At 25.7% G+C, this 19770-nt stretch overlaps 1 pseudogene; it reads right to left on the bottom strand.

Moving 5' to 3' along the window:
* Positions 1-12187: 12187 nt before the first annotated feature.
* LOC119688396 overlaps positions 12188-19770 on the bottom strand; it is a 28460-nt pseudogene continuing 20877 nt past the window's right edge.

The raw sequence follows: 19770 nt of genomic DNA, 5'->3' as shown, positions 1-19770 counted from the left end.
TTTTTAAGTATATGATTAATTGACAGATATAACCACCACAGTTTCGGTGAATCACTTGACTTTTTGTTAAGAAATAAAATAAATTTTTAAAACTATTTCATCCATCTTTTGGTTTTTTTTATTAATGTTGATAAGACACAATCATTCAATTTATTATACACTATTTCGTTTTATGGGATAATATTCTGGATATTGTTTTCCCTTTATTTGTGGATTATAATAAGGAGATGGAACAACTAAATCACTTCAAAGTAATTTGTTCTATCTCGATGTATCTGATGAAGAAGTGGAACCACTGAATTCACTGGAAAGATTTTCTTTAGAATACGAGATTATGCGGCAGAATCATTCCATATTTGCTCTCAGAGCAGCTTGAATCGTAAATTTAAATAAAACATGAGGATAACTAGAACCAACTGAAACGATAATGTGAGCATTTTAGCAATAATTCTAATATACTACAAGTGAGAAGAAAGGAGAAAATCTAAAAGATCTCTTCTTGCCTTCTTGCCTTCTTGCTTCCGAAGATTATAATAGAATGGATTGTGTTGTTAATGATTGATAATGTTGAAAGGAAAAAAAAATAAATTAAAAATTACAATGAGTTAATTATTCTTGATTAAACTTATTTAAAAATACAAAATTAATTTTTATAATCAAAATATCGACAAAAATAAATAAAAGTCTAAAGGGTATTTGAACGTTGTGTATTATATCCTATTTCACATTCCAGTAATAACCTATAATTTTAACATATAAAAAAATTCTTATATAATTTTTGAATTATTTCAATCTGAGCCTTGATTTCGCATATTTATTATATTAATTTTATTTATATTCATTTTTATATGCTTTTTTACATTTATCGTCAGAAGAGTTTATTTGATTTTTGTATTAAACTCTTAGCTCATAATGTGGATAATTAAGTTTAAAAAGATAATTTATAAAGAAAAAAGAAGGGTGTTGTAAAATAAATTCAAATACAAACAAAAATAAAAATCTGGAAAAAAATTTAGTCATAAAAAAAAAATAAATATATAGAACACTAAATTAAATTAAACTAAAATACAAAATTATTTGTTGATATTATATAAAAATTAATATTATTCAATGAAGTTATTTTATTAAAAAAAAAACAATAAAAAAATGATCAAAATAATAATAAAAAAATAATAATAAAATAATAAGAAAAAGAAAAAAATTGAAGAAATTCAAACGTCCGAAAAAGTAATTACTATCGCAAGTGCAAATCGTGATTTATAGTTCTCATTTACTTTATTTATTCATTTCTATATAATATCAGTACCAAATGATATGTGGTAGAATATTTTAATAAATGATATGAAATCGTAAAATTTTGAAATTTCTTTTTACAATTCTTACATGGAACTATTTAAATAACAAGTTAATGGTTTAAAAATAAATAGAGTGGTTATGAAAATAGTTATATTTATATGCAATTGAAGTGAAGTTGATTAGTGGTAGAAATCAAGCAAAATAATACATTAATTAAAATTATTATTATATTTTATGTTTAAATATAACTATAATCATTAACCATTGGACTTATTTTGAGACATAACTCAACTATTTATTATTTGAACTATAGAAAAGTTATTGATATTAATTACTTTGATCATCAGTCCTACAACCAATATAGGTTTTCACCTTCTTCAAGAAATCACTTCGATAGCGATGTACTATCATCCAACTGTGCACTCCTAGACTTCGAGTGTCGTGTCTTATTGATGTTTACTTATCTTAAAATCTTCTCTAAATGTTTATCTGAGCAGGCTTCATTTCACCCATATGATCTTAAAGCTCTGTTATGTCGAATCCATCAAATCTTGTTAACTGCATCTGTTATGAGGTATATCGAGCACCGTTTGTGGTTAGTGCTTTTGTTAGTGGTTTTTGGTGTTGCTACGAGTTCTGAGGTTTCTTATTTGCTAAGCACCCACAATTTGGGTTCATTATTTAATTGCAAATACTCTTACTAATGATGAGCAAGACGAAAAACTGAATGGTGATAATTATCTATATAACCATCTAGATGTCGGACTATCTAGAAAGACAGAAAGCTAGAAAGTTTTGAGAAGTTGTGGGTAGCGTACAATGCACTGATTATGAGTAATTTTCTTCACATATTTCGCTTTTAAAGTAGATCTATCACACTTCCGTGTTTAGTTCGTGTAAAAATACAGTAAAACATATATGCTAGTATTTATATCTAAAACTAGTGCATTATAGTACCAATATTCCTTTAGTTGGAATGGATCACATTCATCACTTATGGACATAAGTTGAATTATATTTGAGTATCTTTTTATGGATTGAATATGATCAATATCAATAGGCCCCAATGTTTAAATACATAACTTTTCAAATTTTTATTTGTGTTAAGATTTTCTATTATTTATTAAAAGAAAGTATTAACAAATATATTATTAATGTCAGGGAGGTAGGAAGAGAACTGCTTAAGTGTAAAAAGCAGAGCTGAAAAATTAATAAAAAAAAAACAAATTGAAAAATGTTTATATATATGATATATGGATATAGATGTAGAAGATGGGAAAGATATATGGAGTGATTTTATGAACCACTACAGATAATATAATTAAAGAAATGAAATAAAGAAACAGCTCTTATTCTATATTCAGTATTATATAGAAGTTGATGGAAGATGTATGCATTGCTTATTTATGAGGACGTAACTAATGATTAATTATGAATATAAATTTCTAGATATAGTAGGGAGGAAGTGTGAAAAATAAAGACTGGAAAGTAGATAAATTGTGAGGAATAGAGAAGTGACATAAATCTTTTAAAATTCTATAGTGGAGAAAGCATAAATAAAATAATAGTATATAGTATATAATAGTAATAAAGATGGAAAACCAACAAAAAAAAAGACTGGTAGGAGAATATATAGTGGAAAAGAAAAAGATAATAGTTGTTCCTATTAATTTTGTTTAACGAAACGCGGGAAGCGAAAGTAGTCAGTTTTTCAATACGTCAGTCCGTTCTCGAGCGCCAAAATGCTAAGTTGTATGCTGCAGTTATCCATTGAACTAATAACCAAGTTAAGCGGTGAAATATATATCAGATATATTTGATATATTTATAGATATATCATATATACAAGGACTATTAGAATAATACAAAAGCCAATAAAGAGCTTTTAAACATTGTACATTGGATATAGAAGATGAACTGAGTTACTATTCAAAGGCAAGTAAGTCAATACCGAGGCTAGTATTGTAGAGGTTTAATATGATTTAGTAACTAAAATCTGGGTAGCAGTATTAATGGGTGGGGAGTATTTGACTCCCTATTTTTAAAATATACTGAAATTAGTTCTTCAAAAAATTTGCCCTTGTTTAACGTAATTATTAGAACTAATACAAATTAAAATAAAAACAAATATAAATATAATAATAATTTTTATTAAAAGTACATTTCATTAGCGTGTAATATGAAATTAAAACAGCTTTAAATAATTTGTAAAATAAAAATAAAATAATTAATAATATTTTATGGCACATTATAAGCAATTTTATAGCAATTATTTTTTTATTTTTAGTTTCTTGCAAGCGCTTATTAATTTTTTACTGAATTCAACTATGTTTTATTTTTATTAAATTATTATTAATGTATTTATATTTATTATATTAAAGTTATTTCAAATTATGATAATAGTTTTGAAACTAAAATAATTGAAAAATTTTATTATATGCAGAAAGCTTAACTCTAAAACATATATTGCTGAATAAAAACATATGAAATTCAATTAAGCACATTTATATATAAAATTTTTTATTTAAAATTAAATTATTCAAAATTAAATTATTTAAAATTAAATTAGTTAAAATTAAATAATTTAAAATTAATTAAGAGAAATTCGTGAGTGTTTTGTGTGAAAAACAATGACAACTGTGAGTGCTTAGCATTTAAGAGCAATAACATTCAAAAGTATGTGTAGAATAATATGCTTACCCACATATGCGGGTGTAGGGTGTCTCACTTATAAGCGAGTTCTTTTGTATAGACTTTGAAGCTTTTGCTATAAATTTTATGAATTTAAACTGTAACTGGAACCTTTCAATTTAGTGTTATTAAGACCGAATAGTTTGTTTTTATTTAAATGCTTAGGTAATGCTTAGATAAATGCTTATATATATGAAAATATATTTAGCTTATAAATATTAGGCGTACTAAAATATATTTTTGAAATCCCTTATTACATTCATCGGAATACAATTTAATTTATCAAATTTATTATTGAATTTAAAATAGACTTTTTCAGCTATGGCTACTCAAGTTCCAAATAATATTAAAATAAAATTATTAAAAATTAAATTTTATATATACCAATACTAGTTTTTATACACTGTGCAACTATATAAAAAAAAATATATGTAAATAAATTCATATTGCTCTAATCACTCCAAAAAAAATATTTTAATTAATTAAAATTTTTTTTTTAATGAAATCAATTATTATCATTTTAATTTTAAATAAATAAACAATATATATAAATATGCTGTTTCTATAATATATATATAGAGTATTATTTGAAATGTTATGTATTTTTAATTTTTGCTTAAATGTATTAACTTATATGTGTTTGTTCTTTACATATTATATTTCACAGCTTTTTTCCTTTTAAGATTTTTATATAAATTTTTGTTTTTATTTTTATTTTAGTCTTAAATTATAAAGTTTCTGCTTTGAATGTTATTCTGTTTATTCCTTGAAACTGTAATTTTGCTCTGTTTAATAAAAAAAATTTAAATAATATATATTAAATGCTTTTGATGTAAATTTTACAAAAAATTTTAGCTATGTTTATGTTATAATTAAAATAATATTAATTTCAATATTTTTTATAATTTTTGAAGTAATTTTTAGTAAAGTATTTTCTGCAATCACTTTTGGTTTAATCATTATATATAGATATAGTGTATATGTATACTTAGTTTTATATAATCAAACTTTTTTAAATAGTGTATATTTTTTATATATAATTACTAAATTAACACTACTTCTTCAATATAAATACATATGTGTATACATTTATATATATCATATACTTATATATACATACATATTTATAATTATTTAATATAATAATAATTGGTTATAAAAATAACCCCTTATCATGCTTATGTATATAATAATAATCGCAACTGTTTCATCGAGTTTTTATTTCTATATATACAATGTGAATCCCTAACTTTGCTTATACGTTCCTTAATAACTAACATTTGTCTGTATATGTGTGTGTATATATATAATAGTGTAAGTATATAAATAATATGTGTTTGTGTCACACCATCATTTTTTTCAGTGTATATTTTGATTATTGAGTCCTTTTGTGTAGGATTGACGATCGAGGCCACTCATGAGTTAGAGTTAGAGGTTTTCAATTGCTGAGTAAAAATTAAATAAATGAGTATGATTTCGACTTGCTATTTGCTTTTTAGATTTTAATTGGCTTCAACAACTTGAGCTATTAGTTGACGAGTATTGAGTAAACTCAGAATTGATTGAGTTGATTTATTGCTTCTTTAAAGTCTTATAAACTCAATTGAGTTGAATTACATACTTTTCACGTATATTATTGTACTCAGTGAATTTATTTGTTGAGTTTTACTTTTCAAAAACTTATTTTCTTTACTGAATTAAGTTGTAAAAATGATTTTTAAATACTGTAGAAAAATTTATTAATATCAAAATTATTATTATCATTTCACTACCCTCATACAGAACAAGTTTCATTTAAAACTGTAACTGGGTTTGTTTGCAACGCTATAGATGTTCCATCAAACTTTGTCTAAATTATATATTGAACAGCTTTTATCGAAATTTTCTTTTTTATTGTTAAATGGTATTAACTCTAGACTCACTCATATTCTATTGCGAACTTAGTTGTGGGAGTTCTATACTTTATTAACTCAAATAACATATGTTTGTTTCAGTTAGAAATTGACATACCTTTCCTGTTTCAGGGAATGTGTTTAAATGCTTGATTAGTCTATATTCTACTATTAAAACATATGCAGTGAGAGTGAGTGTGAAAGTTTTTGGCTGAATTCTGATTTGAGATTATTTTGTAAGTAAATGACTCAAAACTGTATTCCACAAATATCTTAACTCAAGTTCTGATTTGAGTTTATTGTGTAAGTAAATGAATCAAAATTCAATTTTTAGTCAAATTCTGGTTCGAGTAATATATATTAAAGTAATATATGTAATATAATAATATAATATATATAATATATAATATATATATATATTATATATATTACTTTATATAGTAATATATATATAATAATATATTACTTTATGTGCTACATTAAAAATGGTCTAAATTGAGTTGAGATATTTGTGGAATAGTGTTTTGAGTCATTTACTTACAAAATAAACTCAAATCACAATTTAAGTTAATATATTTATGGAATATATATATATATATATTATAGATATTGTTCTATTCTTTCAGAGCTCATTATCAGTAGATTTGCTTTAGCTAAATAAATTTAATATACCACTTTATTAAACTCTAATAGAAGTTAACATTATATGTATTTTAATTCAGAATTTGATTGACGTTTGAGTACTTTTGTATCAATTATATTTTTATTCTATAATACTTTTTCTAAACTGTAGAGTTTGGGTTTCATTACAATTAATGTAACTTACATCAAATGAAATTGATTTATGAGTTGGTAAAAATAGCAGTTACCAATTTAAAGGGTGACATTGATGCAGTTCTAAACCGAATTGGTGTCAAGCAGAGCCGGATTTTTTAGTCTCATTAAATTGAAACATGTACCGATTCATGTATATTCTCTCTAGTTAAACAAATTAACTTAACCAATTTAGAATCATTTTAGATCAAAGTCCAATTTTTGTTATTGTTTCAACTAGCGTTTGATGGATATATGGCTAACGTTCGTTTGAGAAAGCGAGTGGTTTTGGAATGTGACCCAACCACTCCTTCAACTCAAAATGTAGCTATTGGTTTTTTCTGAAAAAAAATAACAGATGTGTGAAGATATCTATTAAATGCTCTGGTCAGTTATTATTGATATATCATTTTGAAACATTTTATTTAGTTTAAACTTGTTGTTATTGTAGATTACGTTGTAGCCCCAAGACACATATACAGCAGGAAACATAAATGTCAAATTAGATTGATTGTGAGTTTTTGATAATCTAATTATAGCTAGTTTGAGTCAAGCTGAAGGAGTCTTGTCAACTTTTTCGGATTAGTTCTAATTATTGTAGATTGGTAGTTATAATTTTTGTTATAAATCTAAACTGATATTATGTGCTTATAAATCTTACATTTTTAACTTAACTTGTTATTCAATATTTATTTTAAACATATTCATTCATATAATTCAAGGTTTAAGAATATTTTAACTGTAATTGTGTGTGATTTCCGTTTTAACTTAAATACTTAATTGATTGACTAGTAAGGCTGAGCAGTGGTATTAGGTTGGACCTACAGGATCTTTGTGAGTTGAGTAAAAATGACAACTACCATATTAACCCAACCTTATCTTGACTAGTAAGCGATTTGCTTTAAGTATTAAAAGTATTGTATTGCATTTCTTGTCTCTGAAAAGATTAAGTCATTGAATGTTATTTTGTAAACTCATTTTATGTTTTCAGAGAATTTTATTTTTGATTTAAACTCAAATAAAATCATAGAACTTGTAACTTAAATCTCAACTATTGAGTTTCAGCTCTAAATATTTCCAACTTGAGAATTTTAGTTTTGATTTAAACTCAAATAAAATCATAGAACTCGTAACTTAAATCTCAACTATTGAGTTTCAGCTCAAAATATTTTCAACTTGAGAATTTTAGTTTTGATTTAAAATCACAGAACTCGTAACTTAAATCTCAACTATTAAGTGTCAGCTATTTCCAACTTGAGATTTTTAGTTTTGAATTAAACTCAAATAAAATCATAGAACTCGTAATTCAAATCTTAACTATTGAGTTTCAACTCATGTTTTATATAACTTGTAGCTCATAACACTATAAACGTCAGTATTTAATATATAGTATGAAACATATACATTATATTGGAAACATATTAACTATTAACTCAATTTATGCTCAATTTTATTGCTTTTGTGTACTGTTGTGTAATTCATGAGTGTCTCTTAAATCTGCGTGTACTCCCATCTTTGGTTCCATACCCTCTCTACACCTCTATCTGTTATGCATAACTCGCTCTTGTTGATTTTTACAATAATTAATTACTATTGTATATATACTATTGCATATATTGCATATATATTTACTTTTAAAAATGATGGTAGTACTTGTCAGTTTTAAAATTTTTGGTTTTCATTTGCTTTTATATACTACATATAATAATTTTTACAAGACTACACTTTTGTAAGTAATTATTTTTAAGCAACTACTTTAATAAATTACCTTTTGGTATAGTTATTTTTTAAATCTTAAATATTGGAAAATAGATTTTTAGTATATTAATATTAAATTTTATATTTATATATATGTATATATATATATAAATGCCATTTTTCTTTTTAGCAAAGTCACTATTTTTCTTTTTCAATTTTAATAATAAATGCGTTATAAATTATTCGTTTTCAATTATATATATATATATGTACTTTTAAATTTAATTTATTTTTTTTATCCGATAACCTTTTGTGTGTAAATCTTTAATAGTTTTACAGTTTCTCAAGTTTTAAAGCAGTTAAATAATAAAATTCCAAAATTCAATTTTATTCATAATTTTTTCTTTTTTTTTTCTAATAATAATAATAATGATAATAATATTTTAATTTCATTAATTTGTTTTTATTTATACTAATTTAGTATAAAATATATATGCACGTGTTTTTACATTTTATATAATTTTTAACAGATTTAAAAATAATTCAATTATAAATAATAATACGTTTTTTTAGTATATATATTTTATTTTATGTATATAATATTTGTAAAGTTTAATGTATAGAAACACTTGGCTCGTGAATTTGTGTCATTTTGTCAATTTGTCAATTTATCAATTTGTCAATTTATCAATTTGTCAGTAATTATTTTCATTATATGGTTTTGTTTTAATATTATATTCATTTATTTTGTTTTTAATATTTGTTATAAATTTTTTTATTTCTTATTTTCTTGTTTTTTCATTTTCATAATATAATAAGTAAATATTTTATTTAAAGTTGCATCTAAAAAGTTAAGTTTATATATAATCAAAAAATGTCGCAGCTACTTTTGAAGAAAAATGCTTTTTTGTGATTTAATATAATTTTTACTTGCTAATATTTCTACATTATATAGTTTATATAATTTTTTATAATATATATATGATTTGTTTTTTTTTTGTTTGGTTTTGTTGTGTTTTATTTTGTTTTATTATTAATTATATGACTTAAAAATTTTTCAAATATCAGCATGTTAAAGTACTCTTTTGTTTCGATTTTGTATGGGATTTTCAAATTTCTTTTTTTTTTTTGATATAAGTGAATATTTTTAAAGTGTAATTCAATTGCAGTTAAGCTTAATTTTTTATTGTGTAGGGTTGAGATTTTTTTATGCCATGACTAACGTTTTGAGTAGATAAGTGACTTGCGTTATAAATTGGGAACTTAAAACCTTAATTAATACCAAAATAAAGAATTAGTGCTAATAATAAATAAAATAATAATAATAAAATTTTATTAGGTAATGACATTATAGACAACTGCAATATAAAAACAAAAAAACAAAAATTATTGAAGTCACGCGTTTCACAGATGGTAACAATTCAACGCTTTTTGAATTAAAATTATGTATTGTAAAAGGACAACAATAAAGCGTCATAGAAAAATAATAAAAATAATAAAAATAATAATAATAATAATAATTATAATTAGAATAATAATAAATAATTATAATTATAATAATAATAATAAAAAACTTAACGTAAAGAAATGCCTATACTTAGATATTCATTAATTAATTAAAGATATTCAAAATAAATATAATAGTAAAAGCCGTAATTTTTTCTTTCAGAGTTGCAAAAAAACAGCATTAAGTCTGGTTAAAGCATGTTGGCATCACTTTTGAAATATGTCAAACACTTTTTTTTGTATTGTTTGCAATATGAAGTATAAATATTGTAAAGATTAAAAATTAATTAATATAAATAAAAGAAAACAAAATGAATAATAGAAGAGCAATGGTAAGCATTTTTTATCTTATTGTTTTGATAATAGCAATTTTTTATTATATCTGTTAATTTTATTTTAACGGATGACTGGAATTTTGCAATATATTTCCATTCACAATAAAACTAAAATCAAGCTTAAAAATTTTTTGCGAGTAAAACCTAACACTGAAGATTTTAAGAGCATGTTTTTTTGCTACTCTGAAAGAAAAAAATTATGGCTAACATTATAATGACTAAATAAATAAAAACACTTCCTAGTTTTTTGCAAAGAATATAATCTGAATATATTACTTAAAATGAAATAATTTATTAAACTAAGGTTGAACCGAAAAGTACAACTACTATAACTTTTTAAATAAGATTCAATTCATAAATTTGGTAATCCAAATATTTTATTTAAATTGAAACTCACCTCAACTTAATAATTAAAATTTGTACACACCTTTTTAACTCCTAATATTATTAATTATGACTAATTAATTAGTTTTAAAATGCTATGCTTCCTAGCTTTGATTTAACCAGACTTTAACCAGAATCAGTTCATAAAGTATTTCACTTCATTGATATATATAAGAAACATTGCAATTTTTTCAGTGTCTTATAAAAGTATATCCAACTTAATTAAATATTTTTGACTCCGAATACTAAAAATAAGAATCAGTGTAAAGAAATCATATAGCACTTCAATGGCTTTAATGGCTTCAAATCTGTAGCTGTAAGTTTAGTTAAAAGATCGAATATTTCGTTAGCTTTAATATTTTGAATAATTTTCAAATATAAGTTTACGATTCCGAATACTACATATGTTGGAACTAGTAAGCTATTTAACTATTTTTTATTTATGTTATACTTCAAAACATGTAATCTGTTGTGCATAGATCGACTTTATGCGCTATATGTGTATTTATTTTCATATTGCGTACCAAATTACTACGAATATTAATAATATTCCGAATATTTTAATGGCATTACTTGAGTTAAGGTACTATATTTTATGTACTCTTTAGAAACGAATTTATTGAAAATGTTGAATGTATGCACATCTCAAACTTATATTCTGTTACAATTTCGGAGTTTTTTTGTGGCAATATAATTTAATTAAATAAATTACTTAAAAGTTTAAAATAATTACATCTGTACTAGATGTTTAAATATTATCTGAAGATATTAGCAAAACACAGAATTCCTAATTATTTTCAAAAAAAAACTCAGAATTTTTTAAAAATTATGTATAAAAGATGTTTAAACATTATCTCAAGATATTAGCTGGACACAGAATTTCTAATTATTCTTAAAAGCACTTTGAATTTTTCAAAAATTATATATAAAAGATGTTTAAACATTATCTCAAGATATTACCAGAACACAGAATTCCGAATTATTTTCAAAAAAAATCAGAATTTTTTAAAAATTATTAAGACCTGTATTAAGAATTTATATTATAATAAATTGAAGACTGTTAAGAACTATTTTGTAATATATATATATTTTTCATTGAATGCACTGTATGAATTCTATTATCTATTTATTTATTTTTCATAATCTATATTTTATTAAGGAAAGCATAACTTAAGATGTATTTTCGTAAATCCGAATTATAGACAAAGCTTAAATGAGCGTGTTCTTGGATAGAATTATTGGGTTTTAGGCAATTTTTCACGATCTTTAGAAACATTCATATTTAATTTATTAAAGTTATAACAATAAATTCCTAAAATGATAAATAAAAAATAAAGTAATTTTTTATTATAATTGTTAAAAATCTAAAAATACCATTTCAGTATCGAAGTGTTATATTTCCTTACCGAAAATTCGGAGTAACCAAAAATTTTTAATAAATTTTATTTAAATTTCGATTTTTTTTAATATTAAAATTAAAATTCATTTATACTTAATTCAATTTAATAAACAAAATTAAAAAAAAAACTTGATTGTAGCAATTATCAAAAAATATATAATGCAAGACTTAATTCATATAGTTGACACACAGAAACTTATTAAATAAATAAATAATTAAATAAACTTATTAAAAAAATAAAATAATGTTTTTATTTATAACGCAGTATAATAATTATTCAAAACGTGTGTTAGCCTCAACTGGTTCTTCGATGACAACAGCTACGCGAACACATTTCTTTTCGAAGTTGATCCATTTCGGAAATAATTTTTGTGTTGCTCGAGCTCGACTGTTTTGCAGTCATGTTTCAGACTCCTACAATATAAGAATGCCATATATAAATATATATAGTCACAATAAACTTAAGTTATTTTAAGCTATGCTAATATATATCATTATCATCCCAATCTACCGATTGCAACACTAACTTATCCAATTCTTTGGAATCACCTGAACTACTGCTACGTCTTCGCCGCTTACGATGCAATTTTGTCCATTTGCGATTGAGTTGCGCCATCTGGGGAGCAGCGAACATAGCAGCTGCTGCAGCGCTTAACTTTGTTGGGGTTATTGCACTTGCCAGACTGTTACTGGTTGTTGTTGTAGGCGCATTGTGTGATCCAGTGTTGGATATGTTAAAAATTTCTCTATTGTTGAAGAGAAACTTACGTTTTGTTTGCGAACGCACTGGCATTGTTGTTGTTTCTTGTATTTGTTGCGGCGTATCATACGGAGGTGGCGGTGTTATCATAGCCAAAGAAGAGTCTTCATCAAGTTCTTCCTCATATTGTTGATCATATGGTGTGCCACGTCCAGCACCATACAATATGTTATCTTCAGATATGTCGAGCGTAAAGTTTGGATAAGAATGAGGCAAAAAGTCATCGTAGGTATTGTAGGCTTCATAAGCGTTGTAATCGATACATTCATAGGATGGCATTACAAAATCGGTAAGTGGTTTTGGTTGTATGGGTGTGGCCGGCATTGATTTAGCTAATGTAGTCTTAGCTGTTGTCAAAGTCGTTGTTGTTATTGTTGTTGTTTTTGTTTTTGTTGTTGTTGTTGTGTATGTTGGTTGTGTTAAGTTTATTGATACAGTTGCTGTTGTTGTATTAAAATCTGTTGGTATAGCAATTGGTATGGCTACCTCAGCTGTAGTGACTGTTGCTATTGCTGCTGCTGATGTTGAAGTTGATTTGATTAGTGGCATCGATTTAGTATTACATATCAATCAATCACGGTAAATGTAACTGCAATTTTTGGGGCTCTCTTGCGGACTTGGACTGCTGGATGGTGGCGCTGGACTAGAACTGCTATTTGACATAACGGGTGAAGAGCCGGAGCTAGAGTGTTGTGGACTATTTGAACGGTGCTGAGTTACTGCTAATAGGCAAATAAAAGAAATATAAAAAAAATGAGTGAATTAGTTTGTGTAGTGAATTTTTGGTGGTTTAAGTAGAAGGCTTGAAGTTGTAGGTAGAATTGTAGAGCTAAGGGAAGTAAATAAGCATGGTAAGTGGGTGAAATGACCTTAGTATATTTACTTATTACCTGCTATATCACATAAATCACAAAGAAATTATTTGAAAAGGGAAATGGAATAAATATAAAATGGAAAATTAGATTTAAAAAGGAGTATGAAGGAATAAATACTATATATCATTACAGTATTTAAATTGTAGAACATTTTACAGAAATATGAAAATTTAAATTCTACGAAGAGGAACTCTAAGTAAAGTTATAATGAGACATGTTAACGGATGATAATAATCAATTGAAACGCCACATTTTATTTAATCATGTATAAAAATTTGATTTTGACTACTACAATAAAAAGATTTCTTTAAGGAGATGAGTTTGGGATAAGTTTAAGTTTCAAATAAAGAATACAAATGAAGTATTCTTAGGAGAATATGAGAAGAATCTTAACAAAGAACACTTCTGATTGTTTTAGAGTATCTGCACCATAGGTGCCAAAAAAATATGACTATTTAATTTAGTTTATTTGATAAGTAATTCGAGACATAAAGTCGTGAATAGATTTGGATATATACTCTTGCTGAAGTTTAATACTCATAATTCAGAGATCTTTTAGGATGATAGTATTGATTAAACATAAGTTTGAAAATTTGATAAGAGTATACATAATATCATAAAGGTAAACTGCTTACCATGTACTCTACATCATAGGTTTGGTAATACTGAAGTGGACATAAAGGCCAAAAATGTTCAAGTCAAAAAGTTATTGTTCAGACATACATATATTAGGAAAGAATTCGATGCGTTAACTTTAAAAACTTCTTATGTATCAATTAAAGATAATAACAGAGCGTAAAGTCTTTACTTTTATCAACAGAACAGCCTTTTTTTGAGGTTGTCGTATTGCGGTGCTTAGCAATAGAAAATTAATTAATTAAGCAAATAAATACTTTTAGATCAATATTATAATTTTATGACTCTTTAATGAGTAGCCTTAATAGTCATTACTTCTGTTATATAGAATAAAAGAAGATAGTCACATCGCGTAGCCCTTTATGGCTTTTTAAGGAGGAAGAACACAAGTACATATCTGTTAAAAAAAGTGCGATAGATTATTTTGTTCCATTATCAGTTAACCGAGGGACATTAAAAAATGATTAATTAGGAAATTGTACTTGTAGGAATAATATTAAGCATTAAAATAATTTAAATGTATTTTATAAAAACTAATTGGTCAAAACACTTTTCTTGCAGAGTTCACAATTCCTCAATTTTTCCCACAATCCCTCTTAGTCAATATGAGGAATCTATTTTACACTAAAAGTGCACTACAAAGGACACCATTGTTATTAATTAATTAATTAGAATAGAGTTCATTGGTGTTTTTAAGAAGTTCAGAATTGGAAGCATTCATTTTCGTCAAAGAATCAATAGTTATACTTATAGAGTTTATCATAGATCATAAATATAGACTTGAAACTCCACGTAAAAGAGCAGATATAACGAAAATATAAGACTATAAGATATAAGACTATATATATATATATAATGTTATAGTGGCGAAGGATAAAAGAATTTTGTCTCGACATGAACATATTGGAAACATTATGTCAATTATATTATGTCAAAAACTACCTTTTCAAATTGGATAGGGCTTAGTACTACAAGATTTTTCAAACAAAAGGGTTTTTAATACGATTATGTCTTTAAAATGACGCTGTGAACTGCGACTTAAAAAGTTATAAAGTCTGTTTAGTGAGGTTGTGAGGACTTAAAATAAACGATATTAAATCTTAAATATAATGACATACACACATTTATAAATACTACGAGTACATCTTGCAATAGCAATAATAGCGAGTAAGAACTAACGAGTAACTACTTCACAACACCTGCTAAAGAATTGAGAATTGAACGTTACGACAGAGCACATACTCTATTGAATTCATGCTTGCTACAGTAACATGCTAGAGAGAGACATAGGGGAAGAGCATAAGGGAGACTGAAATAGGGGTATAAATATACTGAAATGAAAGTTTTTCTTTTCTTTCTTTTGGTTGAGTTGTAGAAAACGAGAAGAATGCTATTAAAACTGAAATATTTTGAAAATAGAAGAAATATTAAGAAATAAATAATGAAAAAAGTTTCAAAATAAAATCGTAAATGGAGTAAAAATGTGGTGCAAAGAGTGTATTTGAGTATGATCGGCAAAAATATAGTAAAAATATTCAAATTTCAAATGTTAAAGAGACTCAGCAAATAATTTTTTTCTCTTAAAAGTTTCAAGCTTAAATTTATAAAACCCATAAAATGCAGCAAGTAAGGAACTTGAAATCAATTGAGAGCTTCAATGTAACTACGGAAACGCAAAGAAAGGAGCAAAAAATATTAAAGAAAAAACTATAAAATTTAACTGCAAACTATACTATTATTTATAAAAATGGGCTAATTAAATAAAAAGTTTTTAAGACTTACCGATACCATGACGGGGCGGCTGCCTTCTTAAACGACCAAGACTTCTGTTACGTGTATTTGTGTTAACAGCCTGAGAGTTGATGAAAATTTTCATAAAATTTAAGTAAAATTATAACGAAAAAAATGTTTGGTTTTGTGTAATAAAATTAATTAATTTTTTACTCAACATATTTTCGAAATTTTATTTTCTAAAACTTATTTTTAATATCATTTCTTATATTATTTTCCATCCCAACGATGACAAGGATGTATAATTGTTTGAAATGATTTTCAAAAAAAAAATTCTGTAAAAATACTTGTAAGGCAAATAAAAATTGAAATCAAGAAGGAGGGTAAGGGGAGATGATATAGTGCAGGAATTATAACTATGTGATTACGCAACAATTGCGAATGCCTTATAGCAAACTACCGACTCTTCTACCTGTGAAAGACTTCTTGACTACAAATGTCTCCAGAATGCAATTCTGAACGTATCGTTTAAATTTAGGATCCTTATTAGGAGCATTGAAATACTTTGTAATATGACGCTGACATAAATATTACATATATAGTACAATTGTACTTAGAGAATTGCAAAAAAAATTTAGTATTATGTATTGATATGTTATATAGTCCATGTTAGATAAGGTACTTAACCTGGTTTTGTAGAATATTTCAGTTGAAGGTGTGCAGTTAAACTTGTATCAAGGGTTTTTATGGTAAATAATATTGGTTTGGATCAAAGTCATTTTAAACGAAGTACTCTAGTGTTTTCGCATCCGGTCTAAGAACGTTACATATGCCTTAAGGGTGACGCCCTATGCCACATTGCGAGATGGGGATGACAGAAGAAAAGAAGAATGCTCCGAAGAAATGTCCGTAACATTGGGACAATTAACAATGAACAGCTTTTCGCCAAGTTTATTTATTTATTAAAAGTAATTTATCGAAGAGAACATAAACAATTTTACTAGACAAAATCTACTACTTCCACTAAAAGTTTTATTTTATTAATTGATTAGGATTATCAGATCAGATGTAACTCTTCTAATTTATTTTTAAAATTTTCAAGCTCTGATTAAATAGGAAATAGTAGAAATAGAAGAACTTGTAGAAATTAACTATAAACTGCAGTCTTGTGTTGGGTTATGGGAGGTTAGGTAAGGTTGGAGTGGCGGCCAAGAAAGCCCACTTGAGCTCAAATAATGACCCGTTGTGGTGCTACAGTAATAGCGATGGTGGCCAGTATACGACCAACGCCGAAAGAAGGCAACGACTCCTCCATTAGATAAGTTTAAATTAACCTGATATTTCTATAAATCTGGCTAAATCCGTAATATTGCACGAGACAGCTCAGTCAGATCGGTAGAAAAAGGAGCCCCTAAGATTTTTAATCTTCTCCTAGCTAAAGATGGGCACTTATACATTAGATGAAACACAGTTTTCTCACAGTTTCGTCGTCAGAGCCACAGACGTGATAGAGGTCGTTATAAGGAAGACCTACTCTCATAGCATGCCTTCCTATTGTGCAGTGATCCGTCAGCATCGATACCGTAATACTGAGCAAAATAAATGTAAGGAGTAATAATTTTTACTACTTAATTTAAAAGACTTTTGAAGTGTCCCTAAATATATGTATTTGAAATAATCGTTTTAAGTCTTCACAGGTATCTGATGAATTAATCCATCAGATGGTGTAATTAAAAGAGTTATAAGGAAATTTATTGGATGTGATTGCTGATAAAATAAAATAAAACAAATATTCAGTATAAATATTTTTAAATGTTTAATTATTATTAATAGTTGACGATAAATGAAAATAAACTAAAATATTCAATACATTTTAAGTACGAAATTAATGCAAATTGCACTAAACAAATTTTTACGCATTCATTAAAGAAAGTGAATACAGGATGGGTTTACTTGAACTTTGGTCAGCCAATTCGGATATTATTTGTTATTTATATACTTTTTTTTTTAAATAAAATTTTTATGCAAATATAGCACAAATTTTTTATGTATTTTTAATTAATGAATTTTTTGTTCTGCACCCTGTATTTTTGGTGAAATGACATTTTACTAAGTGAGTTTTTCTACTACATTTAGTTTTTTGTTTTGGTTTCTACTTAAATATCGACTTTATTTTGGGCAAGCAATTAATTAACAACTATAAAAATGAATAAAAAAAATTAATTTTAATTTAAAACGAAAAAAAAATTGTTATGAAATTTAATAAAAATTAAGAGGAAAATAATTTTTTTGTTTAAATATTTAATAATTAAATAAAAAGAGTAGCGTGTAGGGAAAACGATTAGTCAGGTTATTTGGAGTTATTTAAGCGAACAAACAAACAAACAAACAACCGAACAATTTCGTTAATTAATAACAATAATTAATTAATTATTAAATAATTCCATTTTATAAATAGTTAATTTTTATTTTATCATTTTATATAATATTTAAAAAAATATCTTTTTTGGTAATTATACGAAAGAAATATTTTAAGAGCATTGTTATCGATAAAAAGTGAATAGTTATCATAAATAAAGATAACTGAGTTATGATGATGTTAATGATGATCGATAAATAATTATCTGATACATTTTTCGGAGAATGTACTGAAGTTATAACTCAAACATATCATTTGAACTATGGTTAATTATTGTTTATTGAAGGTTTGTAATCGATAAATCATCAATTTTGATTGAAGACAAGTTGTTTACTCCTAAAAAGTCTAAATATTTGAGTTGTATAATTTTTTCCATGTTTTGATCATTGATCAACATGTTTAGACGCTCAGACTTCGTGAGGTCTTTTCGCCTTATTTATGTTAAAGGCTTTTATATTAATTAAAAACTTGTGGTTGCGATGTAAGCTGCATTCCACCAAAAAATAATTCAGATATTCTTTACTGAAGCGATGTGGATCATAAATGAAGGTAATTGTGAAAACATATATGTCAGAAAATTATTTCTTACTTTATACTTGCAACTCCATATATTTCATTTGTTGATTAACATATCTTTCATTTTCCATAACATATGAAAAAGTCGCATTGGTAATAATATATTTCATTTATTATGTTCCATTTTTGTTTAAGACATGCATTCCACATTGAGTCATAATGTGAACTAGATCTAGATATGTTTAGTTTACCACATTGTCTAACAGAGGGCTGTCAAAGCATGGCCCGCGGGCGATATGCGGTCCGCGGCTAATATTTGTGAAAACTAATAAATTAATAAAACTAAATTTAAAATTATAACCGTATTTTTATTTTTGTCAAAGACAACTATGAACTTATATATTTGTTTATTGTTGATTTGTATTGGTCCGCGATCGCATTCTTTCCTTTGTGTTCACTCGTATTAGAGTTGAGGTATTGCAGGAATTCTTGCACTAATACATGAATTGGATCAGTTGCTTCTTATTATCCGCATGAGTCACTCAAAATTCTGATCCCAATTGCTTGAAGAGAAAATATGGAATATAAGCGCAATCTTAAGCCTGCTTCATAAGAAATCTCCAGTTTATGGTTTGAAGAGCGGAAGAGATACATCGTGATCAATAACTCGTCAAACATAAAATAAGCACAATAGATATCTGATATTTAACCCGTAGGCTAGTAGCAGTACCCATGGATGATATCATACAAAAAAGTCGAATTGAGAAACGATTCATTATGCTTGACTCAAATTTCTGATCGCAGTTGCTCGGAGCGAAA

This window comes from Teleopsis dalmanni, chromosome X, assembly GCF_002237135.1.
Source record: "Teleopsis dalmanni isolate 2A chromosome X, ASM223713v2, whole genome shotgun sequence".
Lineage (NCBI taxonomy): Eukaryota > Metazoa > Arthropoda > Insecta > Diptera > Diopsidae > Teleopsis > Teleopsis dalmanni.
This window is presented reverse-complemented; position numbering and strand designations above follow the sequence as displayed.